The following is a 15,927-nucleotide window of genomic DNA, read 5'->3' as shown; positions in this document are numbered from 1 at the left end:
TAGGAAATGGTTAGAGGGATATGGGACAAACACACGGAAATGGGACTTACTCAAGAAAACACCCTAGCCCTGATGGATGAGTTGGGCCATGGGTTCAACATCTACTAAACCCCTTCCCAGATCATCCTCCTGAGGAATCTCACCCTGGAGTCTGTCTGTGAACTGTTGGTGTGACGTCAGTCCAGAGGGCAGTTCAGTGCCACAAAAACAGGCAGATTGGATAAAGGTGTCAGATTTCATTCTTAAATGTGTCCCAGTCTGCTGGTGCGTCTGGGTATTTATCACTGTTGTTTTGTGTGTGTGTGTGTGTGTGTGTGTGAGTGTGTGAGTGTGTGTGTGTAATGCTGTGCAATGCTGAGGCTCTGACTACAATCCATCAATCGTCCTTGTGCATGTGTGTGAGGGAGATTTGCCAGGCTGGTTACATGAGGGAGATTTGCCAGGCTGGTTACATGATCCTCTCCCATCATTCACCGAGGTCAATGCTGATCGGTGTGTCCGGGCTCAGTCTGACAATGCGTCAATGTGCTGGTTTGATAACAACAGTGAGACTCGCGAGTCCAGCAGGGGGCAGAGCTGAGTCAATCAGACTGCGGTCACGGACAGGTCAGACAGGGTGAGTGGCACGAAGGACTGGTGTATTTTTCTGACAATCCCTGTCACTACAGTGATACCAGATTTTATCCCCTTTAATGTCATTCATTGAATGTTAATTCCAGAGCTACTGTGTTGGGATTCAAACTCATGCATTGGCGTATTTGTCCAGTGTGAATGGGATCAGGATGCAGTGGTTCACATAACAGTGCCGTGTATTGGTTGTATGTTGCCCCTGTGTCGGTCTGTTCAGGGATTTGACATCTCCAGCTGACCACGTGACAGTGATGCTTCCCAACAGGTAGAGTTGGTGCCAGAATAAACTTCAATTCCAATGACCCAATGCCAGATGCTGGAGTCGTGGGAGACCCAGAGTCTCCCAGTGAACACCATCTGTGTGAAGTGCATCTGGCTCCAACTCCCTGAAGACCATATTGGAGCACAAGACCATAAGACATAGAATCAGAATGAGGCCATCTGGCCCATCGAGTCTGCTCCACCATTCAATGAGAATCAGAGGACAAAAGTTTAGGGGTAACATGAGGGGGAACTTCTTTACTCAGAGAGTGGTAGCTGTGTGGAACGAGCTTCCAGCAGAAGTGGTTGAGACAGATTCAATATTGTCATTTAAAGTTAAATTGGATAGGTATATGGACAGTAAAGGAATGGAGGGTTATGGGCTGAGTGCAGGTCGGTGGGACTAGGTGAGAGTAGCATTCGGCACGGACTAGAAGGGCCGAGATGGCCTGTTTCCGTGCTGTAATTGTTATATGGTTATATAGGTCACTTATAAGTCAATAGCATCATAACATTTTAAGTAATAATTGGATATTAAACGCACAGCGCATATTTTCCCCGTATGAACATATAAAATCATTGCAACACACCAATATCGGTGAATCAGTGGGAGCCCTGGGATTGTTTCCCTGCAACATGACGGTCCCGTCGAGGGGTGATGGGAGACAGCGATACTCGAAGGGGGTTCCTTATGTCCAGTCTATTTCACAATTTAGTTTTCGTTGCATTCATTGCAGAAAACTCTGCTTAGCAGAAAAATGTTGGAAATGAAAGCAACGTTTTCAGTGCTTTCGTGGCTTTCTCAGGATATTTAGCCTTGACTTTGATCCAAAATGCCGACAGAGATGTTATGTCAAACATACTTTTCAGCCCGTCGTCATTTGCAAGCTCGAGGAGTTGATCGCCTTCCCGCCCTGACACGGATGACGCGCAGGTCATGACCTCGCATACGTAATGGCTGATTAGTGGCCGTGACAGGGAATGAGGAATAGTGCAGCTGACCAAATCATATGGCTTCCTCGCGGCCCGGTAGTGCACGCTCTGCGGCCCGGTGGTTGGGGACCGCTGTAGTAGACAGTGAGGTAGGTTTTCAGAGCCTGCAGAGGGACTTGGACCAGCTGGAAAAATGGGCTGAAAAATGGCAGATAGAGTTTAATACTGACAAGTGTGAGGTATTGCACGTTGGAAGGACAAACCAAGGTAGAACAGACAGGGTAACTGGTAAGGCACTGAGGAGTGCAGTAGAACAGAGGGATCTGGGAATACAGATACAAAATTCCCTAAAAGTAGCGTCACAGGTCGATAGGGTCGTAAAGAGAGCTTTTGGTACATTGGCCTTTATTAATCAAAGTATTGAGTATAAAAGCTGGAATGTTATGATGAGGTTGTATAAGGCTTTAGTGAGGCCGAATCTGGAGTATTGTGTTCAGTTTTGGTCATCAAATTACAGGAAGGATATAAATAAGGTTGAAAGAGTGCAGAGAAGGTTTACAAGGATGTTGCTGGGACTTGAGAAACTCAGTTACAGAGAAAGGTTGAATAGGTTAGGACTTTATTCCCTGGAGCGTAGAAGAATGAGGGGAGATTTGATAGAGGTATATAAAATTATGATGGGTATAGATAGAGTGAATGCAAGCAGGCTTTTTCCACTGAGGCAAGGGGAGAAAAAAACCAGAGGACATGGGTTAAGGATGAAGGGGGAGAAGTTTAAAGGGAACATTAGGGGGGGCTTCTTCACACAGAGAGTGGTGGGAGAATGGAATGAGCTGCCAGACGAGATGGTAAATGCGGGTTCTTTTCTTAACATTTAAGAATAAATTGGACAGATACATGGATTGGAGGTTTATGGAGGGATATGGTCCATGTGCAAGTCAGTGGGACTAGGCAGAAAATGGTTCGGCACAGCCAAGAAGGGCCAAAAGGCCTGTTTCTGTGCTGTAGTTTCTATGGTTTCTATGGTTTCTTCTCTCCGTAACCTTTGATGCCATGTCCAATCAAGAACCTATCAATCTCTGCCTTAAATACACCCAACGACCTGGTGTCCACAACTGCATGTGGCAACAAATTCCACAAATTCACCACCCTTTGGTGAAAGAAATTTCTCCTCATTTGTGTTTTGAAAGGGCACACCTCTACAGTGAGGCTGTGCCCTCTTGTCTTAAACTCTCCCACTATGGGAAACATCTGTTCCACATCTTCTCTGTCTAGGCCTTTCAACATTCGAAAGGTTTCAATGAGATCCACCCTCATCGTTCTGAATTCCAGCGAGTACAGACACAAAGCCATCAAACGTTACTTGTGTCATAACCCTTTCATTCCCGGAATCATTCATGCGAACCTCCTCTGGACCCTCTCCAATACCAACACAACTTTTCTAAGATGAGGGGCCCAAAACTGTTCACAATACTCAAGGTGAGGTCTCACCAGTGCCTTAGAAATCCTCAGCATCACATCCCTGCTCTTGTATTCTAGACCTTTTGAAATGAATGCTAACATTACATTTGCCTTCCTCACCACCAACTCAACCTGCAAGTCAACCTTGAGGGTGTTCTGCACAATAACTCTCATCCTTGGGGATGTTAGGGATCTGGACCAGCAGCTGGATGACCTTTGGGTTGTAGAGGAGAGTGAGGAGATAATTGATCAGAGTTACAAGGAAGTTGTCACCCCGAAGCTGCAGGAGGCGAGTAGCTGGGAGATTGTCAGGAGAAATGGAAATGTGAATAGGCAGTTAGCGCAGAGCAAAGAGGTCCTGAAGGGAGAATGTAGAGAGCCAGGAAGAAAGCTGAGAAGCAGGAGCTCCCAGGAAGTAATTTTCCGATTGCTGCCTCTGCCACGCACCAGTGAGTATAGAAACAGGATGACTTGGCAAATTCTGGAGGAACTCAGCAGACCAGGCAGCACCTATGCAAAAAAATACAGTCAATGTTTCAGGCCAAACCCCTTCAGCAGGACTGGAGGAAAAAAAGCTGAGGAGTAGATTTGGAAGATACGGGAAGGAGAGAGAGAAACACCAGGGGATAGGTGAAACTCGGCAGGAGAGGGATGAAGCAAAGAGCTGGGAAGTTGATTGGTGAAAGAGACAGAAGGCCATGGAAGAAAGATGGCTGGGGGTTGAGGGGGAGAGCCCCAGAGGGAGCCGATGGGCAAGCAAGTAGATACCACGAGAGAGGGAAAAGGGATGGGAAATGGTGAAGAGTGGAGAGTGGAGGCATTACTGGAAGTTTGAGAAATCGATGTCCATGCCATCAGGTTGGAGGCTACCCAAATGGAATATAAGTTGTTGCTCTTCTGACATAAGTGTGGCCTTATCTCGACAGTGGAGGAGGCCATGGACAGACATATCAGAATGGGAAATGGAATTAAAGTGGGTGGCACTGGGAGATCACGCTTGTTCTGGCAGACAATTGTTGATGCTCAGAGAAGTGGTCTCCAGTCACCTGGAGTGTCACCTCACCTAGAAGGATTGTTTGGGGCCCTGAATGGCAGTGAGGGAGGAGGTGTAGGGGCAGGTGTAGCACTTGTTCTGCTTGCAAGTATAGGAGCCAGGAACGAAACCAGTGGGGAGGGGCGAATGGACAAGGGAATCATGTAGGGAGCGATCCCTGTGGAAAGCAGAAAGTGCAAGGCGGGGGACAGAAAGATGTGTTTGCTGGCAGATCCAGTAGAACATGGCGGAAGTTGTGGAAAATTATGTGCTGGACGCGGAGGCTGGTAGGGTGGTAGGTGACGACAAGAAGAACCCTATCACTCGTAGCGTGTCTGGAGGATGGGGTAAGAGCAGACATGTGTGAAATGGAAGAGATTGAGGGCAGCATTGATGGTGGAGGAAGGAAAGCCCCTTTCTTCAGAAAAGGAGGACATCTCCTTCATTCTGGAATGAGAAGCCTCATCCTAAGAGAAGATGCGGCAGACACAGAGGAATTGAGAGAAGGAGATGGCGTTTTTAAAAGTAGCAGGGTGGGATGAGGTATAGTCCAGGTCGTTGTGAGAGTCCATTGATTTATAATAGACATCGGTAGATAAGCTGTCTCCGAAGACAGAGACAGTGAGGGCAAGAAAGGGAAAGGAAGTGTTGGAAATGGACCAGGTGAATTTGAGGACAGGGTGGAAGTTGGAGGCAAAGTGGATGAAATCGACAAGTTCAGCACGGACACAGAAAGCAGCACCGATACCAGTTGTTGATATAGTGTAGGAAAAGTGCGGGGCGGTCACCAGTGTAGGATTGCAACATAAACTGTTCCAGGTCACCAATAAACAGGCAGGCATGGCTGGGACCCATGTGAGTGCCCATGGCTATCCCTTTTGTTTGAAGGAAGTGGGAGGACCCAGAGGAGAAGTTATTTAGAGTGAGATGTTCTGCTTGGCGGAGGAGAGTGGTGGTAGAGGGGAATGGATATGTCCATCCATGGTAGGGATTGGTATCCAGAAAGGAACAGAGAGCTTTGAGGCCTTCCTGGTGGGGGATGGAGGTGTATAAGGGCTGGACATCCGCGGTAAAAATAAGATGACGGGGGCCAGGGAATCTGAAAGATCAAGAGTGTGTGTGGAGTCACAGATATAGATGGGAAGGGACTGAACCACGGGAGATAAAACAAGAGTCTAGAAATGCAGTTATGAGTTTAGTGGGGCAGGAACAAGCTGAAACAATGGGTCGACCTGGACAAGCAGGTTTGTGGATTTGGTGTAGGAGGTAGAAACGGGAAGTGCGTGATGTGGGCTGTGAGAGTCTATTGGTTTATAATAGACATCAGTTCCCTTCCTCCATCATCAACGCTACCCTCAACCGCGTCTCTTCCATTTCACACACGTCTGCTCTTACCCCATCCTCCCGCCACGCTACCAGTGATAGGGTTCCTCTTGTCCTCACCTACCACCCCATTAGCATCCATGTCCAGCACGTAATTCTCTGAAACTTCCGCCACCTCCGACGGGATCCCACCTCCAAACACATCTTCCCCCTCCCCACCCCATTTCTGCTTTCTGCAAGGATCATGCCCTCCGCAACTCCCTTGTCCATCCATCTCTCCCCACTGATCTCCCTCCTGACACTTATCCTTCTCCATCCGTCCCTCCCCACTGATCTCCCTCCTGACACTTATCCTTGTCCATCCGTCCTTCCCCACTGATCTCCCTCCTGACACTTATCCTTCTCCATCCGTCCTTCCCCACTGATCTCCCTCCTGACACTTATCCTTGTCCATCCATCCCTCCCCACTGATCTCCCTCCTGACACTTATCCCTGTCCATCCATCCCTTCCCACTGATCTCCCTCCTTACACTTATCCTTGCCCATCTGTCCCTCCCCACTGATCTCCCTCCTGACACTTATCCTTGTCCATCCATCCCTTCCCACTGATCTCCCTCCTTACACTTATCCTTGCCCATCTGTCCCTCCCCACTGATCTCCCTCCTGACACATCCTTGTCCATCCGTCCCTCCCCACTGATCTCCCTCCTGACACTTATCCTTGTCCATCTGTCCCTCCCCACTGATCTCCCTCCTGACACTTATCCTTGTCCATCCGTCCCTTCCCACTGATCTCCCTCCTTACACTTATCCTTGCCCATCTGTCCTTCCCCACTGATCTCCCTCCTGACACTTATCCTTGTCCATCCATCCCTCCCCACTGATCTCCCTCCTGACACTTATCCCTGTCCATCCATCCCTTCCCACTGATCTCCCTCCTTACACTTATCCTTGCCCATCTGTCCCTCCCCACTGATCTCCCTCCTGACACTTATCCTTGTCCATCCGTCCCTCCCCACTGATCTCCCTCCTTACACTTATCCTTGTCCATCCGTCCCTCCCCACTGATCTCCCTCCTGACACTTATCCTTGTTCATCCCTCCCTCCCCACTGATCTCCCTCCTGACACTTATCCTTGTCCATCCGTCCCTCCCCACTGATCTCCCTCCTAACACTTATCCTTGTCCATCCGTCCCTCCCCACTGATCTCCCTCCTTACACTTATCCTTGTCCATCCGTCCCTCCCCACTGATCTTCCTCCTGACACTTATCCTTGTCCATCCGTCCCTCCCCACTGATCTCCCTCCTGACACTTATCCTTGTCCATCCATCCCTCCCCACTGATCTCCCTCCTGACACTTATCCCTGTCCATCCGTCCCTCCCCACAGATCTCCCTCCTGACACTTAACCCTGTCCATCCGTCCCTCCCCACAGATCTCCCTCCTGACACTTATCCCTGTCCATCCGTCCCTCCCCACTGATCTCCCTCCTGACACTTATCCTTGTTCATCCCTCCCTCCCCACTGATCTCCCTCCTGACACTTATCCTTGTCCATCCGTCCCTCCCCACTGATCTCCCTCCTAACACTTATCCTTGTCCATCCGTCCCTCCCCACTGATCTCCCTCCTTACACTTATCCTTGTCCATCCGTCCCTCCCCACTGATCTTCCTCCTGACACTTATCCTTGTCCATCCATCCCTCCCCACTGATCTCCCTCCTGACACTTATCCTTGTCCATCCATCCCTCCCCACTGATCTCCCTCCTGACACTTATCCCTGTCCATCCGTCCCTCCCCACAGATCTCCCTCCTGACACTTAACCCTGTCCATCCGTCCCTCCCCACAGATCTCCCTCCTGACACTTATCCCTGTCCATCCGTCCCTCCCCACTGATCTCCCTCCTGACACTTATCCCTGTCCATCCGTCCCTCCCCACTGATCTCCCTCCTGACACTTATCCCTGTCCATCCGTCCCTCCCCACAGATCTCCCTCCTGACACTTATCCTTGCAAGCAGAAAGGTGCTTCACCCACCCCTACACCTCCTCCCTCACTTACATTCAGGGCCCCAAACAGTCCTTCCAGGTGAGGTGACAATACACCTGTGAGTCTGTTACGGTCATATGCTGTGTTCGGTGCTCCCGGTGTGGCCTCTTGTATGTCGGTGAGACCTGACGTAGATTGGGAGACTGCTTCACGGAGCATCTATGCTCCATCTGCCGGAAAAAGCAGGATCTCCCAGTGGCCACCCATTTTACTTCCAGTTCCCGTTCCCAAATGTCCCTCCATGGCCTCCGCCACCATAATGATGAGGCCGCACTTATGTCGGAGGAAAAACACCTTATATTCCATCTGTGCAGCCTCCAACCTGATGGCATGAACATCGATTTCTCAAACTTCCGGTAATGCCTCCATCTCCACCACTTCACCATTTCCCATCCCCTTTCCCTCTCTCATGTTATCTCCTTGCCCGCCCATCGCCTCCCTCTGGTGCTCCTCCCCACCCTCCTTCATCTTCTTTCTTCCATGGCCCTCTGTCTCTTTCTCCAATCAACTTCCCAGCACTTTGCTGCATCCCTCCTGCTCCGAGTTTCACCTATGTCCTGGCGTTTCCCTCCCTCCTCCAGCCACCTTTCAAATCTACTCATCAGCACTTTTCCTCCAGTCCTGCCGAAGGATTTCAGACCAACACGGCGACTGTACTTTTTTCCATAGATTTTGCCTGGCCTGCTAAGTTCCTCTAGCATTTTGTTTGTGTTGCTCGGATTTCCAGCATCTGCAGATTTTCTCTTGTTTGTGATTTGACAAATTAATGCGTGGCTGAGAAGCTGGTGCAGGGACACGGCTTCAGGTTCTTGGATCATTGGGATCTCTTCTGGGGGAGATATGACCTGTTCAAAAGTGACAGGTTGCACCTGGAACCGAGGAGAGCAATATTCTCGCGGGCAGATTTGTTAGAGCTGTTGGGGAGGGTTTAAACTAATTTGGCAGGAGGTGGGAACCAGAGTGAAGGAACAGAATAGGAAGTACGGTTAAAAAACAAAGAGAGCCGACAGTCAGACTGTCAGGAAGGGCAGGCAGGTGACGGGACATAGTGTCAGCCAACAGGGTGAGTATCAGTACATTAGGAACGCTTGGATCAAAAAGGGTAGCAAATACAGTACTCACGAGTTATATCTCAATGCACAAAGGGTAAGAAATAAGGTGGATGATCTTGTTGCACTATTGCAGATTGTTGGGTATGATGCTGTGGCCATCACTGAATCGTGGCTGAAGGATAGTTGTAGTTGGGAGATGAATGTCCAAGGTTACATGTTGTATCGGAGGGATAGGAAGATAGGCAGAGGGGGTGGCGTGGCTCTGCTGGTAAAGAATGACATAATTTCTAAGGTAAGTATATGTTCCACACAGCTTTGTGGGCTGAAGGGTCTGTATTGTGCTGTAGGTTAAGACCCCATGGTATTACAGGAAAGTTACTGACATATTTAGAGAGTTGGCTGATTGGTAGGAGGCAGCAACTGGGAATAAAAGGATCATTTTCTAGTTGGCTGCCAGTGACTAGTGGTGTTCTGCAGGGGTCGATGTTGGGACCACTTCTTTTTATGCTGTATATCAATGATTTGGATGATGGAATAGATGGTTTTGTTGCCAAGTTGGCAGGTGATACGAAGACTGGTGGAGGGGAAGGCAGTGTTGAGGAAATAGGTAGGCTGCAGAAGGACTTAGACAGATTAGGAGAATGGACAAGAAAGGAGCAAATGAAATACAGTGTTGGAAAATGCACGGTCATGCATTTTGGTAGAAATAAATCTGCAGACTGTATTCTAAATGGGGAGAAAATCCAAAAATCTGAGACGCAATGAGACTTGGGAGTCCTTGTGCAGAACAACCTAAAGGTTAACTTGCTGGTAGAGTCGGTGGTGAGGAAGGCAAATGCAATGTTAGCATTCAATTCAAGAGATCTAGAATACAAGAGCAGGGATGTGTTGCTGAGGCTTTATAAGGTACTGGTGAAGCTTCACCTTGAGTATTGTGAACAGTTTTGGGCTCCTGATCTGAGAAAAGATGTGATGGCATTGGAGAGGGTTCAAAGATGGGCCAGATAGACCAATTCTGCTCCTATGTCTTATTGTCTCTAGTTTCCCTTCAGCCCTATTATTACAGCCATGATTTGTGTCGAATTATAACTTAATTGTGTCTCATAAACAAGGACAAATGAATCTGTATGTTTTACCTCGCTTAATGCTGTCAAACACTTCTTCCGACGCTATGTCGAGCAGATAAGGATGAGCGAACTTTTCAACCAGTAGAGCACCATCTGTCACTGACAAGGTCTGGAGTTCATTACTGATCCTGTAAATATGATACATCTGGTTATAAACTGAGCATCAGTGATATTTGAACTATTTTACAAATCCATCCAGAATTTCAGTATAGACCATGTCCTACCTCCTCTTCCGACGAGTTTCCTCCTGAAATAAATAAAACACAGATCTCAATTGACTGAGACTTGCTGCTGGCATCCGAGCAGCAGGAATCTGAGACAAGTTATTACAAACTGCTGAAAATTCCCACTTACTCCCACTGACACACATGGAGAAGGAAACATAGAAAACCTACAGCACAATACAGGCCCTTCGGCCCACAATGTTGTGCCGAAATTGTCCCTACTTTAGAAATTACTAGGGTTACCCATTGCCCTCTATTTTTCTAAGCTCCGTGTACCTATCCAAAAGTCTCTTAAAAGACCCTATCGTATCCGCCTCCACCAGCATTGCCGGCAGCCCATTCAAAGCACTCACCACCCTCTGTGTAAAAAAAAAACCTACCCCTGACATCTCCTCTGTACCTACTCCCAAGACCTGTGCCCTCTTGTGGCAGCCATTTCAGCCCTGGGAAAAAGCCTCTGACTATCCACACAATCAATGCCTCTCATCATCTTATACACCTCTATCAGATCACCTCTCATTCTCCGTTACTCCGAGGAGAAAAGGCCAGTTCACTCAACCTGTTTTCATAAGGCATGAAAGAGGGACAGAGAACCATGGGAGAAAGTACAAGGAATGTTTATGAAAATTATACCATAACTGAGAGGATGGAACTTACAGGAGAGACTGGACAGGTTGTGTAGTTTCATCTGGATATGATGTCAGGGAGGATCAGATGGAGGAGTTTAAGATTCCGAATGGATTTGATGGGATGGCAGTGGAGAAAATATTTCTGCTTGGGCAGAGACCAAAAGTCAAAGATAAAACATCAGTTGGTCATTAATAAATGCCACAAGAAATGTGGTGAAGAGAACGTGGACTCACTGCCACAGGAGAGGTTGAAGTGGAACAGCAGAGATTGAATGTAATGGGGAAGCTGCATAAACACATGGGGGACCATGGAGTTGGGGTCACTGTTGCTCTGTGTGGTGAAGGTGTGGGAGGAGGCTTGTGAAGCAGGGAAATTGACAGGAGAAGAAGGGCTGAAAGACCTGTCTATGATGGAAAATGGGATATAATCCGAAAAAGAATATATCTGAAAAACAAACCAGATGGTACAAAATTCTCTAAAACAATGAACCTGATACAAAACAGAGAAAGATGGTAAATCTGATGTGTGGGTCACATTCTGCAATTCAACCTCAGTTCACACCGATCGACAGAGAGACCCTCACACCCACCACACCAGACACAATCACAGCCTGTGACTGTAACTGGTTGTTACTCTGAGTATCAGGGATATTATACGTGGGAATCACAGAAACAATCACCAGCTCAGTGCTCTGATCAGAGTAACTCATTCCCGAGAAGGTTGCAGATTGTCCTGTGATGTACAGCTGTTGTGAGAGACTGGTTTGGGGAACGACAACAGTCCGGAACAGTGAAAACATCTGTCCAGTTTAAATCAGTTTACAATGACAGTATATGTAAATACCACACTGATTTAACATACATTATTTTGTTACTGTGCACTTTAACAGAAACAAACTGAAATCTCTCACCATGAGGAATATCACATTGTCCTTCTGATCCATCCGTGTCTGGAACTTAGAGATTTCCTCCTGAATAGAATTTAAATTCTCTTGAATGTCTCAAAGATTTTTCTCCATTGGATTTAGAATCCTCTCCTCTTCTTCCCTGAGATCTCGGAGTGCGCGCTGCTCTTTCTCGGTGATAATCCGGCGCAGTTCATCAAACTGGGATGTGATGTGGGACTGAACGTTGTGTGACTGTTCCTGTCAAATGAAAGGAGAGGCTAGTTTATTATCTGGCCCTGATATATTTCCTTATGATATAGACGGTCTATCCAGCCCATTATCACCCAAGAGGACCACAACCTTGCCATTGGGTTTGGAGGCTTGTGTGCTTCAATCACCCAAAGAACTCTGTTGGCTGGAATGTGGGCTTTATGCTTTGACTCTTGGTCAGATCATCCATGACAAACAGGTCAAAGGGTAAAGGCCAGAGTAAGAGTGGTCTATTGGTCCTCCAGGTTCATGGGTTCACCTCAGGGCTAACAATACTGACTGGTGAAACAAAATTGTTACAGAAACAATGAACCATAGAACCATAGAACACTACAGCACAGTACAGGCCCTTCAGCCCTCGATGTTGTGCCGCCCCATATAATCCTTAAAAAAAATACTAAACCCATACTACCCCGTAAACCTCTATTTTTCTTTCATCCATGTGCCTTTCCAAGAGGCTCTTAAATACTCCTAATGTTTTAGCCTCCACCACCGTCCCTGGCAAGTCATTCCAGGCACCCACAACCCTCTGTGTAAAAAGCTTATCCCTAATGTCTCCCCTAAACTTCTCTCCCTTAACTGTGTATATATGTCCTCTGGTGTTTGCTATTCGTGCCCTGGGAAATAGGTATTAGCTATCCACCCTATCTATGCCTCTCATAATCTTGTAGACCTCTATCTAGTCCCCTCTCATACTTCTACGCTCCAAAGAGAAAAGTCCCAGCTCTGCTAATCTTGCCTCATAAGACTTGGTTTCCAATCCAGGCAACATCCTGGTAAATCTCCTCTGCACCCTCTCCATAGCTTCCACATCCTTCCTATAATGAGGTGACCAGAACTGAACACAATACTCTAAATGTGGTCTCACCAGAGATTTGTAGAGTTGCAACATGATCTCTTTACTCTTTCATTCAATCCCCCTATTAATGAAGCCTAGCATCCCATAGGCCTTCTTAACTACCTATCAACCTGTGCAGTGACCTTGAGGGATGTATGGATTTGAACCCCAAGGTCCCTCTGTTCATCCACACTCTTTACTAACCGACCATTAACCCTGTACTCAGCCTTCTGGTTTGTCCTTCCAAAATGCATCACCTCACACTTACCCGGATTGAACTCCATCTGCCATTTTTCTGCCCAACTCTGCATTCTGTCTATATCCTCTTGTAGCCTTCGACAACCTACAGCTCCATCCACAACTCCTCCAATCTTTGCGTCATCCGCAAACTTACCGATCCTTCCGCCTCTTCATCCAGGTCATTTATGAAAATCACAAATAGCAGGGGTCCCAGGACAGATCCCTGCAGCACTCCACTAGTCACCAACCTCCAGGCAGAATACTTTCCTTCCACAATTACCCTCTGCTTTCTTCCTTTAAGCCAATTTTTTATCCAAACAGCCAAGGTTCCACTGATCCCATGCCTCATGACTTTCTGGATGAGTCTCTCCTGAGGCACCCTGTCAAATGCCTTGCTAAAATCCATGTAGACCACGTCTACTGCCCTACCCTCATCAATTTCTTTTGTTACCTCTTCAAAAAACTCAATTAGACTCGTGAGGCACGATCTTCCCTTCACAAAGCCATGTTGACCATCCTTGAGTAGACTGTACCTCTTCAAATGCTCGTAGATCCTATCCTTAAGAATCCTTTCCAATAGCTTGCAGTCCACTGACATAAGACTCACTGGTCTATAGTTCCCAGGTTTCTCCCTATTTTAAACAAGGGAACTACATTCGCCATTCTCCAATCCTTCGGCACCTCCCCTGCAGCCAAAGAGGATTCAAAGATCATAGCTACTGCTCCCGCGATCTCTTCTCTCAACAACCTGGGGTATACCACATCCGGCCCTGGGGATTTATCAATATTGATGTTTTTAAGAAGATCCAACACTTCTTCTTCCTTAATCTCCACATTATCCAGCACACAGGCCTGTTCTATATCGACCTCACCCTGATCAATATCCTTTTCACTTGTGAATACTGAAGCAAAGTATTCATATAGGACCTCCCCAACCTCCCCTGCCTCCAGACACATGTTCTCCTCTTTATCCTTTATAGGCCCCACCTTCATTCTTGTCATCCTTCTGTTCTTCACATACGCATAGACCGCCTTGGGGTTCTCCTTAATCCTGCATGCCAAGGCCTTCTCATGCCCTCTTCGAACTCTCTGAAGTCCTTTCTTAAGCTCCTTCCTGGCTACCCTATATTTCTCATGAGCCCCTCTTGCTTCCTGTTTTTATATCTAACATATGCTTCCTTCTTCCTCTTGACGAGTTGCCTCACGTGTTTCGTCAGCCACGGTTCACTTTTCCTACCATTTTTTCCTTGTCTCAGTGGGACAAACCTATCTTGAACCCAGCACAAGTAGTCCCTAAACTTCCTCCACATTACTTCTGTGCTTTCACCCTTGAACATCTGTTTCCAATTTACTCTCGCTAGCTCCAGCCTCATCCCTTCATAGTTAGCCCTTCCCCAGTTAAGCAGTTTCCTATTTTGTCTGTTTTTATCCTTTTCCATAGCTATGCTGAAGCTAAGGGAGTTGTGGTCGCTGTCACCAAAATGCTCCCCCACCAAGAGGTCTGCCACCTGACCAGGCTCATTACCCAGAACTAGATCCAGTATGGCCTCTCCTCTCGTCGGCCAGTCCACATACTGTGTCAGGAACCCTTCTTGAACACACCTGACAAATTCGGCCCCATCTATCCCCCTTGCAGCCAGGAGGTGCTAGTCAATATGAGGGAAGTTGAAATCACCCATAACTACAACCCTGTATTTCCTGCACCATTCTAAAATCTGCCTGCTTATCTGCTCCTCGGTGTCCCGAGGGCTACTTGGGGGCCTATAGACTACTCCCAGCACAGTGATTGATCCCTTCCTATTTCTGACTTCCACCCACACCGACTCAGTGGACACTCCCTCTGCAGCGTCCTCCCTTTCTATAGCCGTGATACTATCCCTGACCAGTAATGCTACTCCCTCCCTTTTCTACCTCCCTTCCTATTCCTTTTAAACACCTAAACCCCAGTACTTGCATCAGCCAATCCTGCCCTTCCTCCAGCCAAGTTTCAGTAACAGCCACAACGTCGTAGTTCCAAATACTGATCCATATTCTAAGTTCATCCCCTTTATTCCTAATATTCCTAGTGTTGAAATAGACACATTTCAACCCCTCTAACTGGCTACATTTATGTTTTGTCCCCTGCCTGTCCTTCCTCACCAACTCAGAACACATAGCATCATGCCCTTGTCCTTCTACCCTAATCTCTGCACTCACATTCTGATTCCCACCCCACTGTCAAACTAGTTTAAACCCTCCCCAACAGCTCTAGCAAACCACCCCACCAGGATATTGGTCCCTTTCCAGTTCAGGTGCAGCCCATCCTTTTTGTACAGGTCAGACCTTCCCCAGAAGAGATCCCAATGATCCAGAAATCTGAACCCCTGCCCCCTGCACCAACTCTTCAGCCACACATTCATCTGCCATAACTTCCTGTTCCTACCCTCTCTGTCTCGTGGCACGGGCAGCAATCCTGAGATTACCACCCTTGGGGTCCTGCTTTTCAACTTCTTTCCTAACTCCCTATATTCCTCCTTCAGGACCTCATCCCTACTCCTATCTATGTCATTGGTCCCCACGTGGACCATGACATCTGGCTGCTCACCCTCTCTCCCGAGAATACCGAGAACTTGATCTGAGATATCGTGGACCCTGGCACCAGGGAGGCAACAGACCATCCTTGATCTTTCCCACAGAACCTCGTTTCTGTCCTCCTAACTATCGAATCCCCAGTCACTACTGCTCCCCTCTTTCCACTCCTTCCTTTCTGAGCTGAGGGTCCAGTCTCGGTGTCAGTGATGCGAGCACAACAACTTGTCCCTGGTAGGTCATCCCCACCAATGGTATCCAAAACAATATACTTATTGTTAATGGGAACGGCCACAGGGGTGCTCTGCTCTTTCTGTCTATTCCCCTTCCCTCTCCTGACAGTCACACAGTTAGTTGTCTCCTGATCTTTAGGGGTGACCGTCTCCCTGAAACTCCGATCTATT

The 15,927-nt window shown here is 47.7% G+C and overlaps 1 pseudogene; it reads right to left on the bottom strand.

The window, feature by feature from the left end:
* Positions 1-15,927, bottom strand: part of LOC134346524 (zinc-binding protein A33-like) — a 40,953-nt pseudogene that overhangs the window by 21,631 nt on the left and 3,395 nt on the right.

Source organism: Mobula hypostoma, chromosome 5 (assembly GCF_963921235.1).
Source record: "Mobula hypostoma chromosome 5, sMobHyp1.1, whole genome shotgun sequence".
Classification (NCBI taxonomy): Eukaryota; Metazoa; Chordata; class Chondrichthyes; order Myliobatiformes; family Myliobatidae; genus Mobula; species Mobula hypostoma.
Note: the sequence above shows the minus strand (reverse complement) of the source record. Positions and strands in the feature narration are given on the sequence as shown.